A 15,834-nucleotide genomic window follows, 5' to 3' on the forward strand; every position below is an offset into this window, starting at 1 on the left:
GGTTTTTAAACCTTTTTGAGCAATGGGATCCAATATATTATGTTTTAGATGGATTACTTGGTTGTTTTGTTTGTGGGTTTAGGAAATCAATATGAAAATGGGGTGTTCTTGGGAAAATGCTATCCAATTGTTATTTGAATATTTTATGGGTGTTTTAATTGTATTTTTGAAGTTTAGTTAGGTAGTTCTCAAATGGTTTGGCCCCTGATTTTAGCATCCCATACTTTATTTTTGTCAAACATGATGCCCTAGGTAGCTTCCAGAAGAAGAATCCTGCAACTACTTCAAAATATTTTGTATTTTCAGGTAGAATTTCTCATTTACATGGATAATTTTGTATTTTATAATTCAATTTCACTTTTTCTAATTGGTATTAATGTTTTCACCCAGAATTTTGCAATTGGCTGCTCTAAATTGATTTTTGGACTTTTGATCTTCTAGGGGGGTTCAATCAGTTCCCTCACCTTTTGGCATTGGTATTTGGGTTAAATTTTCTTGTGATATAATTAATTTTAATTTCAATACATGCTTCCATGATATGAGAAAGAGTATTTGCATTTATATTTTTAATTGAGTTCATTCTAGGATTGAATTCTTGACTCAAAGACCTAGAAGTTTCTTATTGAGTTGTGGATTTGTTATGCATTGAGTTTATGATCTATTGTTATGTTATTATGATGATTAATTTATGTATCTATGTAATATTATCATTCATTCATGAGCCCTGCATGTGGTTTTATAGTATGTTGATTCACAATAATGTTGTTGATGTTGCTTGACTTGTGCCTTTCTAGGTGGAATGAATTGATAGTTCCTGATATGAGTAGCATTTATGAATGCTTGAGTACTTATGGATATCTTGAGTACATCATTTTTATCATCTTATATGATTCCATTTCATTATAGGATCAAGTGGTTACATTCTCTTGGTAGCATGACCAATTGAGTATACCTTATATATGGTTGATATGCCATTATCTAAAAGAGATATTTGATGTTATTGAGCATATAGAAAGTGAATCATTGCATTGCGTTTTATTTTTAGTTTTTCATTTGACTAAATGAGATTATCTTAGGTATAGGTACTAGAGTGGATCATGGGAGTGGCTCTCATTGGGGTTCAAATCCCAACATGGCTACTAGGATAACCCTTGAATGTAGATTGAGAGTAAGACAACTGATAACATAATGAAAATAGGGGTTGGGATAAAACATCAATGAAAGATAATTTGTTGCCCCTTGCATTCCTTGAGCATTGGCATGAGGATAAAGATGTATTGGAAGACTTGGCCATCTGTGGGGTGTTAATCTAGCATGACTGAGTCTCCTCATCTCTATGAAAGGACTACTTGGTTCAATGTCATGACATCTCTTTGATTACACATGATGATGTACTCCGTACACTTAGCACTCTAGTATATAATTCCTGATAGTTGAGTAGTTCCCTACGGATTTACTTTTGTTTGATCTTTTGGTTATCTTGTTGTAATATACATTATTTGGAAAATTTGAGTTGCTCTTACAAGCACATCCTTACCCTTATTGTTTCCAACAAAGGATGCTTCCTCATTCTTCTAGTGTTTAGCTTATTATTTATTGAGCAAATTTCTCTTAGTTGATTGTTGCTCTTTAGAGTAAATGATACATTGTTTACATGTCCATCTTGTTGTGGATTTATAGCTCTTGATTAAGTGTTATGTTCATGTTGTGTATTGGCTCTATGTTGGGCTCTTTTTTAAGCCCATTTCTCTCACTTGCATTTTGTATGATTTTTTGGGTTGTGTGACTATCTCCACGAGCATAGTGGGCTAGACCTTAGGGTTTCACATGGTCGATTGGCATTTTCAACCACCGTTGGGATCACAGGAATTGGTTTTTTACTATCTCGATGGATTCTAACTCCTTCCTCAACACTAGATTCTTCATATTCTCTCTCTCTCTCTCTCTCTCTCTCTCTCTCTCTCTCTCTCTCTCTCTCTCTCTCTCTTGTAAGATTTAATAATTTGTATATTAGAATATGTGATGAATCATTGATCATGTATGTATTGAGAACTCCTACTGGAGATAGATGTAATAACTGACATTGAATATGTATTGGTATTGCTTTGTCTACCCCAATGTTAGGATTAGGCATATAGCATGATCTCTTATAATTCCCTATTCTTTTTGTATCATGATGTTATCATAGGAACAGTTCAATTGGTGTTTTAAAATGAACATAGATGTGTTGGTTTAGAGTTGGGGGTTGATTTAAGTCATCACCAAGTCAAGAATGTGGCATTAATCTAGTCTTGGATGTATTATTGCTAAGGTAGTAACATCAAGGAAACCTTAGAAGTGACTTGAGTTATCTTAGTTGGTGTTCCAAGTGTTTAAACTTCCACATGTGCATAGTTTGTTAATGATTGGTTGACCATATCTTGAGTGTTATACTTGTATATGTAATGCATGATGACACTTGATTAATTCAAAATAAGTATTTCGATGCATTTCTTGTATAGTTTATCCTTATCCTCTAGGGTTCCATGGTCCCATAGGGTATTACAATTTGAGTGAAAAATAAGCTAAGATGTAGTTGTATACACCTAAACATGGTCTGAAGATAATTAATTAAATAAGAAATTATTTAATTAATCTCACTCCCCAATTTAATTGAATTCACTAAGCAATTTGATTAAATTTCCCCTTTCATCTACTTATTAATAAATCTAACGATTTATTTAATAGGTTCATTTCACCCCTTTAATTAATTAATTCAAATTAATTAACTCCCTCATCCAAAATCATTTCTTCTAATCCCCTAATTAATTAAAACAAATCAGTCATGAGTTGTAGAGATTAATTATCCTTTTCATATTATTTGAATTTCTAAATTCAAATTCTCCTAACTTCTACCACTCCTAAACCTAACCCATTCTACCTACCACCATGTCCCCTTTCATCCAACATGTTCTAGAACCTTTGTTACACTTGTCACTAAGTGTTCCCTTTCATCTAACTCCTTCTAGAATCCTCTTGACACTTGTCACCATAGAGATGATAGATATTCCCTTTAATCCAACCCCCTTTGCCATCTTCCTTCAATTTAACCAATGATACCTTCAGATCAATCTTGACCATTGATTCTTGCCACATCATCCCAAGCCTTGGAAAATCATATAAATAGACCTTATTTTGAGCAATATGGATCCCATCTCATTTGCATTCATGCATTGTTATTATAGGCATCTAGCTTATAGTTTATCAGTTTTAGCAATGTTATCATGCTCAATTTTAGCTAAAATCTTAGCTTAATTATCTTATCATGTAGCTTAATCATGCTATTCTTGCTAGATCATGCATTTTCAGCATTCAAATCCTCCATCTAACTATAGTCAAGTCACTGGAGTATGCATAATCAGATCTGAGAGCATTTTTTATACTTGCATTTACTAGGAGGCAATAAGTCGATTAGCTATGGTTTTGTCTTTCATTGTTTCAATTTACTAATTATTTCTTGTAATGATTAATTGAGTGCATTGTGTTTGCAGGTACATGTACACTTCACAGAGCATGACATTTTGGCACCCACCGTGGGGCAGAAATCATCATTTTCGGCCTCTCAAGCTTCAATAAACTTCATCTCTGCTAGATCAAAATTAGAATGTCGTACGAGTTGATTTTTCAACTCGTACGAACTACCTTTCAGCCCAGGAGAACACTTCATCCTGACTCGTATGAGCTTTTACATTGAAAATTCTTTATTTGTTCTAGCTCATTCCTGTGTCGTACGAGTTTTTTTTCACTGTCGTACTAGAGCTAATTCTATTTCGTACGAATTTCTGGCTTCAAAATCTTATGTCGTACAAGTTTGCTTTTACTCCTTTGTGAAATCTAAAGTTTTGTCGTACTAACTAGAAAAGCATGTCATACGAGTCTCTGGTTCTTTGTGTTTTTCCATAAACTGCAAATTAAAATTTTCAAATTTGTCTATACATTGGTAATTTGCATTTTTTAAGGCCTTCTGGTCATTTTTAGCCCTTGAAAGTGCCATAGCTACCATATGCTCTTTCAAAATCTCATCTACAACTCTTGGAGACCTTTCCAATGAGTTAAACGATTCATAATTTCGAGTCCCGAGCAGAAAGTTATGCCTATTTGAAGTTAGGCTAAAATTTCATATGTTTTTTTTTGAAAATTTTGTAGTTTGGATGACTAATGCTAATCTTGTTATGTCTATGAGATGTTTGCAGCCTAACTCTTTTCTGCAGGACGCTTGTCAAAGACAAATTCAAAACACAATCATGACTACTAATGGATCTATTTTGCAGGTTACCTAAGGATTCAGCAAAAACTTTGTGTATTCTTTAAGATTTTTAGGCACACTTCAATTTGGGCTTAAAGAAATGAACTATCATGTCTTATGTGCTTGTGATGATAGGCGAGTATGCTCTCACCTTTCTTAGGTGATCAGAAAGCTAGACTCATCTTTTTTCTTTCATTAGTGCATCTCTTTAGTAGGCCTACCCTCCCAAGGGGTTATTAACTCTTAGCCCTTAAGGCCAGTGAGAAGGGAACGACCTAAGTGGGAACGGCTAACGCCAAGTAATCCAACCCACTATCAAATAAATGTATTTTTGATGAAAATCAAAGCAACGATAGTGCTTGGAAAGAGCTCTCCTTTGTACCTTCAGGTATATCAAACCTTGGTTTTCAAGGCTGGGAGACCTCTTAATTGAGTTTATACCTCGACATGCCAAACGGATCCCTTGCTAGTGCTAGTTGAAATAGAAGCTACCTGATTCACCTACGAAAGGGTGATAATCTTTGTGCAAGAGAGATAGTAACTCTCCCAAGACACTTGCCATATCGTGCCCTCATTAGTGTTTGGAGTCAGATAATATGGCAATGAGAATCCATTGCGTGAGACTTAGCGGCCATATTCTGATTAGCTATTGGGTGTGTACCTAAGTTAGCAAGCAAAGGATTTCATTCTCAGCCAACTTCCTTAGGGTTTAGCTTGATTGAGAGTCATGTATCACATCATGTGTTTGCTGTGTATTCATCCCTAAAATGAAAAAACAAACACTTAAAACTGGAAAACCAAAGTAAAACATCAAAATTCAGTGATCAAAACTCAAACAAACAAACACTTTTTACACCTGTTCAAATAATTGTCGTACGACTCAAGATATTCTGTCGTTCTACTTGATCTTCTGTCGTACGAGTCAAGGTTCTATGTCATATGAAACACTACTTTACACATGAAGTCACTAGTCTGTCGTTCTGTTTTGTATCTCTTGTCATTCTATGCTGTATAATTTGTCGTATGAAACTCTGCATCTGTCAGTCTAGAACGGTGTCTTACATGCCTATTTCAGACTTGTCATTTCTGCCTAATCCATTTGTGGTAAGCATAAACACCTGTTATCGGTCAAGAGATTGTCTGCTTGGTTTGCATGGTCAAGTTATCATCCATCAAAATCAGACTCTAGAAGATAAACACCCCAATATTTTCAAATTGCTCACCCCCAACAAGTTTAAGATCTAAACATCTCAAAGTGCATTATCACCCCATTTGGTAAACTGAACAATCAAACATAGTTTCTCATCAGGATAAATCATCCTTTATCATGAAACTGAAACGTTTGGTCAGGATAACCTTGTCCCACATCGTAGGATAGATCGTTCCTACTAGACTTGGTTCTTATCAAATCATCATCATTGCACTCTTAAACCAAAGATCGAAAAACTTGCAAACCTTTAAACACTTGAATCCTCTTTTAGTGTCATATCACTCTATGACCTTGAAATTGACTGTTGATCACTTATCAAAATAACTTTTAGACAATCAAATCCCTGAAACAGAAACAAGAACATTTCAAATAGTTGAAAATCATATCAACATGACATACCAAAGCAAAACACAAGAAGACATAACAAGTCAACCTATCAGAGCAATTAAACAAGTTCAAAATCAAAATCCAACTATGTTATAACCTCACAAGGATTTAAATACATCTCAAAAGAAAGGTGGCTCTTTTATGTACCTCTTAAAGAGATCCCTAAAGAATTTGGCTAAAGAAGATCAAAATCGTGCACCCATGTCTAACAATGATCCATCCATCTATAAGCAAATTGACTCTCCAAAGGCATCTATTCCTACACCTCTTGAAAGCTTGCAAAAACCTTCCATAGCATCCTTGCCAAATAATGCATCCAAAGATAAAGTTCCCCAAGCGATATCCATAATGGCCATCAAACCTATTTCAGAAGATCCCATTCAAAGCTCATCTCCTTCATATCCAAGCATTAAGTCATTGTAGCATCCCCATACCGCTTCCTTGCAAATTGAAGTCCTTATTCATAGAATTCTTGTTAAACATGTCCTAACAGATGGGGGAGCTAGCTTGAACATTTGCTCTTTGAGTCTTGTCCATGCTCTAGGATATTCAGAAGATGTAGTTGATCCCTGGAAAAAGATAAAAATCAAAGCACATAATAAAGAAGAGTATTCATCTAAAGGAATGGTGACATTACCCCTCAGAGTGGGACCTTTGCAAAAAGAAACAGCATGCCAAGTTCTAGACTTGGACCTACCATACAATATACTCTTGGGAGGACCATGGATACATGATATGCAAGCTGTCCCATCAACCTATCATCAATGTGTCAAATTTCCCTACAAAGGACAGGAAAACACAATATCAGCAGACTCAAATCCATTGCAGAGTTGTAATAATCTGAAATCAGCTCAAGAGATCATTATTTCACATAACAGGGAGGTAACATCTTCAAGCAAGGAACAATCATTTGCATCAATTTTGTCAAACATGGAAGAAAAAATGCAGCCAAAAGATCAAGGGAACAAAGAATATTTGATATCATGGAAAAACAAACAAGAGCAACTTGAAATTGAAAGGGATGAAGTAGCAGATATAGGAGTCAATGTAGTTCACATGTATGCAGGACAAACGTTAGGAACTAGCCTACTTGAATCAGAATCACATTCGACTAACATGGACTTAACTGAGGACGATCAAGATTTTCTTATATGAGGTCATTCTGATGAGAGTATTGTTCTAGACATCGACATACATACTGAAAACCTTGACATCTCTATCATGACCCCTAATATCTTTGAAGCAAATCAACCTAAAGATCCTTTATCCTTAAGCTATCCCGAACCTATGGAATGGGAAAATGAAGAACATACTAACATTGATACCTTACCTAATGACCATGCCATATCCTTATATCTTGATGAAATAAAATCTGCAACAACTTTCACCAGGGATTCCGCTAACGTAGCTTCAAGTCAAATGGATGTCAAATATCCTAGTCGCAAAATTGAAAATCAAGAAAGCAATAGCAGGTCTAATGCTGAAAACCATTTACTGGCAACATTAGACCACGAAAAAGTAAAAATGAAGGACGCATCTAGTGGTGAAAACCTCCTTGGGGCACTGGAAGATGGGAGATTTGACACCTTACTTGAATTTTATCAAGAGGAGTTATCTATCCTAATAGAACCAGCAAAGGCAACTATCATTGGCACAATTGATCTACATCCAGCAACTTCTCTATCAGAACTAGCAAGGCAAAAATATTTGAAACCATTCAAAAGATGGAAAGTCAATTTTACCTGTTCATATACAGAAGTTCCAGGGTTCGATCCATATCTTACAATACATCACCCAAATATCAGTCTAGGAGTAGACATCAATAATGGAACACAACATGGATAAGGAGCAAGCATCAATAATGGAACACATCAGGGATCAAGAGCAAGCATCAAAAAAGGAACAAAACATAAATCAGAAGCAGGCATTCTATTTATCAAAATGGTTGTAGAATGGAACATTAAAAAACTTCAAGTCTTTGGAGACTCTCAGCTTGTCATTAATCAAATCAATGATGACTATCAAACAAAAGATGACAAACTCATGCCCTAAAAAATGATGGTGGATGATATCAAGAAGTAATTTGTAGAAATAACTTTTGAATAGATTCCAAGATATGACAACAAAGTAGTAGACACCATGGATACACTTTCTTCTCTATTGTAGACACAGGAAAATCAATAGCGTTATGAATTGCTAGTTGAAGAGTTGTTTCATCCTGCCTATAATTGTCCTAATTCTCAAACTATCTATCAACTTATTGGACATGATTCCTCCTACTATGGCCAAACTTACACATACCTGAAAGACAATATCCTACCTCCTGACTTATCGAAGAACCAAAAGAGAAACTTTATTCGCCAATCATCTCATTATACTCTCATTGCAAATACCCTATTTAAATGAGGTCTAGATGGTACTCTCTTAAGATGTATCGAACAAGAAGAATCTGAGAAGGCCTTACATGAAGTCCATAATGACATTTGTGGCACTCATTCAAGTGGTCTTACCCTTTCGAAAAAACTCATACAATTGGGCTACTATTGGCCGACTATGGAACAAGATTCTTTTAAGATAGCAAGAACATGCAAACAATGTCAAATCCATGGGAACTTGATCCATGCACCAGCACAAGAACTACATGCTTTAGCAACATCTTGGCCTTTTTGTCAATGGGGACTTGATCTAGTAGGAAAGATAAATCCTTCCTCATCTAATGGACACAAATTCAACCTTGTCACTACAAAATATTTTACAAAATGGATTGAAGCGGTACCTCTCATAAACATCATAGTAAAATAAATTACTACATTTATCTTGAATTATATCATATGTCGCTATGGAATACCAATGACCATTATCACTGATAATGGGCGACCATTCAAGAATCAGGATGTACAAGAGCTATGTGAGAAGTTCAAAATCCAGCATAGATTCTCCACACCATATTATCCACAGGGAAATGGGTAGGCAGAAGCATCTAACAAAACTATACTAAAAATCCTCAAAAAGATAATGAATGATGCTAGGAAAGATTGGTATATCCAACTAAACCCTGCTCTATGGGCCTACCACACTAATATTCGTACACCAATAGGTGCCACACCTTTCTCTCTTGTATATGGATCAGAAGCCATATTGCCAATCGAAGTAGAGCTACCCTCTCTACATGTATCACTAAAAGGTCTCATCCTAGATGAAGAATAAAGAGTATCTAGACTACAAGAGTTAGAACTGATCCATGAACACAGAAATAATGCCTTTGATCATCTAAAGGTATATCAGCAAAGAATATTCCAAAGCTATAATCATAAGTCAAACCACGAATCTTTCAAGTGGGTGAACTAGTGCTAAAGGAAAATCCACGCAACCAGGTAGATTGAGAAAAGAAAGGAAAGTTTGAACCAAACTGGTTAGGTCCATTTGTGGTCACAGCAGTATTTGGATCAGGAGCTTATCAACTATCAACAGAGGATGGAGATCAACTCAAAGAACCCATCAATAGCATACACCCAAAAAAGTTCTATGTCTAAAATCAGAAAAAATAAAAAATAATGAAAAATTAGAAAAATCAAAAATAGTGAAAAATCAGAAAAAAATTAAAAAAAAGTGAAAAATCAGAAAATCCAAAAAAAATCAAATATCAGAAAAAGTGCAATAAAAACAGATGGTGAAAACCTGGCAAACAGGCGCTATCTATCGGCTAGCTCTTCCATCTATTAGTTCATGCATTCATTCTTGCATCAGCGCGGACCATCATAAAGCTTTGTACATACACAGACATCCTAGGTGGCTTCTTGCCATGGTTCGGATTATTGAGTATATCATAATGAATTTGTTTCTAGGCTTGGGGCAAAATCCTACACCTAGCTGGGGGGAAAAACTCTTGATCATTTGGAGCTTAATCAAACAAGTAGAAGAAATAGTTAGACAACTCTTATCAAGTGAAAACTGAAACACATCCAACATTGAACACGAGATCAAACTATCAACTATCAAGCTATTACAAAATCAATCAAAGCACATCACACACTTTTTAGTGGATAATATGTTTTTGAATAATGATTGTAACATGATTGTTTAGCTTTTCTATAATTGCTTTTTGCTATCATGATTTCTGAGTGACTCCAGGATGTCATTGACTAGAGGAACAAGGAAGAAACATGATATTTTTCTTGTCTGTTGTCTAAAAATTAATCATTAATATGTGAAAATTTGTCTCAGGACATGATCATCGAAGTATCATTCAAGATATTTCCAATTTGCGTATTGAAATGATTAATACTACATGTTTTACGCAGACAACACTCGGGTCATCGCAGTTTAATTATACCTCTATGCTTGTGTTAACTTGCTATATCAAAATCTAGGAAAGTAATACTCAGGTCATCATGGTTTAATTATACCATCGATATTTGCACTCACTTTCGACATTTCAAAAATCTCAATGATGAAAAAAATGCAAAATAATCTAGTGACTGGTTTGGTCATAGTTTGCATTTCATTTGCATTCTAGCTTGCATTTCATTCTTGCATGGGATCCTGAAAGCTCCTTTTATCCAAGGTTAAATCTATTGTAGGAATCATCAAAGTATCATCACAAGTGTATACACAATCAGAATGATGACTCACATCTCTCTCATAATATTATCAACCCAGCGAAAATCTTATGCTATCTCTCTCAACAAAATTAACATCAGCATATCCAAATATTTTTGCAACTTGATATCAACAAATTGTCAGTTCTTTATCTATCAACCTTATCAAAGCAAATCAATCAATCAAACCTAATCAATTCTGTCACATCTTATATAGGATGAATCCTTCCTGAAACTAGACGATTTGAGTCTGATTCATGTCTTATATAGGATGTATCCTTCTTGAAACTAGTGATGAGCTTAAAAATATGCTCATAATTTGGATGTTATGATAAACTTTTAAATGCCTTTATTTTTGTTATTTCATGGATATTCAGACTTTGTTGAAACCTTTTTGGGATATCCTGTAGCAAGATACTTTTATATTTTCTGTAGCTCATTGTGTTGACTTGATTGCATTTATTGCCCCGTTGACTCCCTAAAATGACTGGTATATCGTATACAGTTTTTGAATGATGAAGTAGATTTAAAAGTGTGATTAATGAATAGATATCGTGTATGTGCCATACGCCTTTTTCCATTGCCTGTTACCTTTTATTTCGCAGGTTGTTGAAGAATGATCGAGTCAAGCGTAGCCGATCTCGGCCTTGCAGTAAAGTCCATTTCTTGCAGGACTTCGAGGGAGCTCCGGCAAGGACTCTTTGACCGAAACCATGGGAAAGAATTTTAATGACAGTTAATCTGGAAAGAGTGGAACACTAGATTCTCTCTGGATCGGGTTGAACACATAAATTCATTTATGGAGTTTGTTCCTTGATTCGGGGATATATTTTACTTCCACGTCTTTCCTTAATGGAGTTAGTTAGTTAGTTGCTCTCCTGTTTTTAAATGAAGTTCTCCTCCTGTGCGAGAGAGAGAGAGGGTTAGAATAAGATAGAATCAGAGTAGTAGATATCATGTAAGAATCAATATGAAAAACAGATTTTGTTTAATGAGAGACAGAGTTTGTTGTTAGTTTCCATATCAACAAAACAATGTATATCATTCTATTTTTATGAATAAAGTTCAATGAAGTTCTGAGTTTAGCATCTGCGTAATCAGGAGATGCTTGCTAAGGGGGCCCACTTAGTAGGTATCTATAGCTAGTTAGTTAGTTGTTCTTTCCTGTTAAGCTTTAGTTTGCTTTCATCTTTAAAGTTTTTATACAAACTTAGCTTTGCACTGCTCCTGCAGCACAAAGAATCCATCACTATGCCTGTTCCTGCAGCATAAGGCCAGTTCATAGTTTGTGTTTCAGTTGTAGTTATCATGATTTCTATTTTAATCAAATCATAGTTGAGTTAAAGAGCTTTGCATTACCTTCCTGTAGCATAGGTAGAATTTATTTCCAGTATGTATTTCTGCTAAGATTTGACTAAAATGAGTTCCTAGTGCATATATTTTACTGCGCCATTTAAACTATACGTCCTCTGGTTTGGCAAGTAAATGAACGTCTACAGAGAGAGATATTGGTCACCTGTTGGAATGCCCAATTCCTAGGGAAGGTTTTACTATGATTTTCATATCCTTTTGTGGGCAAGACCATTTTTGGCGCTATTGTCGGGGATGGCGTCTAGCTAGGAGTTTATTAGAAGTCATTTTTAGCATTAGTTTAGCTTGTTAGTAAAATTTTCTAGATCCGTCAAGCCACTATTCATCATATTGCATGCATAGAAGAAGAAGAGACGCCCTGGGAAGGTTCCTTCCTGAAAATCTGTTTATTGAACTACCATTTGACCCAGCTGACAACGAACCTGAGGAAAATCCATTCGCTCTATTATTCTAGCAACCAAACATGGCAAATAATCCACCTCCTGCATTTGAGTTTCCCATTGTCCCCTAGGGAGATACTGACAATCTTAAAAACATTCCCTCTTCTTTGCTTCCAAAGTTTTATGGCCTAGTCACAGAGGACCTAGAAACCTTTCTGTTTGAATTTGATGTCCTCTGTCACAGTTATGACTACAACACAGACACTCATAAACTGAAGTTATTTCCTTCCACTTTGAAGAAAAGAGCTCTCAGATGGTTCATGAGTCTTGGAAGAGGTGTCGTTGATAGTTGGGAGGTCATGCAGATGACATTCCTTGACAAGTATAAGGAATATTGTAAGAGCGCCAACAAAAGTGATGACATATTCCGAATTCAGCAGAAGGACGATGAAAATCTGGAAGATTATATTTCCAAATTCTTATTTTCACTAAAGAGGAACTCAAACCATACTCTCAACGAGGACTCTCAAAAATTACTATTTCTAAGAGGAATCAGTGATGCCTATATAGATGCCCTGGACCTGATAGGAGGAGGTGATATAACCCAGCTACCTTGGGATGATATAAAGAAAATATGTCTTAACTACTCTCGAGCAATAGTTAAGAAAGGTCGAGGTCATCATGCTACAATAGGGAAGTCTTCTTCTGCTGGAGTTTCCCAAATGGAGATAACAAATTTGCTATTTGACTTCAAGCAGGACATCATTAATAATATGGCTACGCAACTGGACACTATGCAATCTCGAAAGAAACATGAGGAGGCTGACGCAGTTTTGGCTGAGTTCTGTCCATACTGCAGACAAAAGAAGCGTGACTGCAAATGCAAGATGGTGGCTAATTTGGAAGCCAAACAGCTACCTACTGACTTCAAGCCAGTAGAAGGAGATGATGATCAAGTGTTCTTTGTTTCACAAAGGAGACCATGGGCCCAAATACAAGGTATGCCTCAAGACCCTTTAACTTTCGATAATTCTTATTCTGGATATAATAACCAATGGCAACATGCATATGGACCACCACCACCCTGGAATCCACCTCAACCAAATTGGCCTAATTATCAGAACCAGCAATGGCAATCCCCTCAAGGAGGATGGCAGCAGCCACAAGGGCAATGGACCCCACCTTCAGGAAATTGGCAACAAAATTCCCAATGGCGAGGCCCTCAGCAATGGCAAAACCAGTCCTCTGGATTCTTGCAGCTTCCACAGCCACAACCACAAGCCCTTATGTCGCCTCCTGCAGTAACTACCATAAATCCTAGGACCTACAAAACAAACACCTATGCCTGCCCAGCCGTTGCCCAATCCCAATAATAAGCAACAGCAGCAGCCTGCGTATCTTGCTGAAGCCAACCAATATCAAGATTATGTCTTAAACGTTAATGACATCCATTTGAGATCTAGAACTACTTTACCTACTCCAAAACCGCCTCTGATTACTGAAATATCAGATTCTCCCCATGAAGAATGTACCGCACCTATTGTTCCTACTGAGCACATGCCCATAACTGATATAGTTCCTAAAGAGCCTATTTTGCAAAATCAAGACAACCCACCTTTTCCTTAGAGGTTACAAAGTACTGCATATAAACCCATGGAAGAACCCACTTTTGACATTATGGATCAGCTCAAAAATGTACAGATTCAAATTCCTCTATTTTAGGCTATTAAAGATATTCCTATTTTTGGAAAAGCTATTAAAGAAACCTGTTTGAAGAAGCCTGGATGAAAGAAAAAGGATCCTCAAACAATTCATGTACTAGGAAAATTGGCTGATATAATGTTGGGAAATGTAGTTACTCCAAAGTATATTGACCCTGGAAGTCCTGTAGTGCAGATAAATGTAAATGGCCAAGTTGTAAAAAATGTTTTGATTGATTTAGGTGCTGCCATTAATGTCATGACAAAGCATACTATGGACTCCCTGAACATTTCAAACATTAGATCTACACCCACAGTTCTGCAGCTTGCAGACAGCTCCACAGTTTAACCTGACAGGATAGTAGAAGATGTAATTGTCATTCTTGAATCTTGGGAGTATCCTGCTGATTTCACAATATTATCAGTTAAGACAACTTTAGGAGGATATCCAGTTATTCTTGGTAGACTATGGTTAGTAACTATTGATGCTTTTATAGGATGTCATTCTGGAGATATGACCATTTCTGATGGGCAGTCCACAAATAAATTGGCTCTGTATCCACCTGCTAGACCTCAGCCAGATTTGTCCCAACCTGTTTGGCCAGATGTGGGAGAGGAAATTGAAGAAGCCAATTCTTTGGCTCAATTAATGATGATTCAAAATGACCCATTCTTACAACTTCAGAGTGAAAATGCCTTGCTATTTCAAATTCTACAGTACAACTTTGATACGAGTAGTTTATCTGATCCAAATGGTACTCATTTACAATGTTTCCTGCAGCAACCAGATTCTGAAAGTTCACTGCCTAAACTTCCAACAATTTTTCATAATTTGCTTCCACAAGAGATACAAACATTACCAGTAGACTCTATGAGTAATCTCACAGAGCAGATAGAATTGTCTCAAGGTCATTGTTTGAATACCAATAACAAGCTGTCACAGTCTTAACAGGCTGACCTATTAAAAATGCTACAAGAACAGCATAAAGCTTTTGCATGGGAATATGGGGACATGCAAGGAATAGATCCTCCAGTTTGTACTCATAGGATATATATCAAAGATGATTGTTCACCAATTAGACAACCTCAAAGAAGAGTAAATCCAACACTTAGAGAAATAGTTAAAAGTGAGCTTCAAAAATTGCTTGATGCTGGTTTTATTTATCCAATCTCTGACAATCAATGGGTTTCTCCATTAGTCATTGTCCCCAAGAAAGGTGGAAAATAGAGAGTATGTGTAGATTACAGAGAATTGAACAGTACCACAAAAAAATATCACTTTCCACTACCTTTTGTAGATCAAGTACTAGACTCACTGTCTAGCAAAAGATATTTGTCCTTTTTGGATGGTTACAATGGGTACAATCAGATAAAAATTGCCCCTGAAGATCAAGATAAGACCACTTTTACCTGTCCATGGGGAACATTGGCTTATTCGGTCTTGCCTTTTGGCCTATGCAATGCGCCAGCAACATTTCAGAGAGCAGTAATTAGTATCTTTGCTGATATATCTCATGAATGTATGGAGATTTACATGGATAATTTCACTACCTATAGAGTCACATTTGAAGAAGCACTGGTAAATTTAGAAAAAGTATTGAAAAGGTGTAGAGAGCAAAATTTGTCTCTAAATAGTGAGAAGTGTTTTCTAATGATGGAAGAAGGTATTGTTCTAGGTCATCATGTTTCAAAGAATGGAATTCAGGTCGACCCTGCTAAAATTGAAGTAATTCAGAATTTACTAACTCCTACAAAATAGAAAGATGTTAGAAGTTTTCTTGGTCATGCAGGGTATTATAGAAGGTTTATAAAAGACTTCAGTAAAATTGCCAGTCCACTTTATGCTTTGTTAACAAAGGATTCCCAATTTGAGTGGACAGAGGCCTGTGAAAAATCCTTCCTC

Source organism: Cryptomeria japonica, chromosome 11 (assembly GCF_030272615.1).
Source record: "Cryptomeria japonica chromosome 11, Sugi_1.0, whole genome shotgun sequence".
NCBI lineage: Eukaryota > Viridiplantae > Streptophyta > Pinopsida > Cupressales > Cupressaceae > Cryptomeria > Cryptomeria japonica.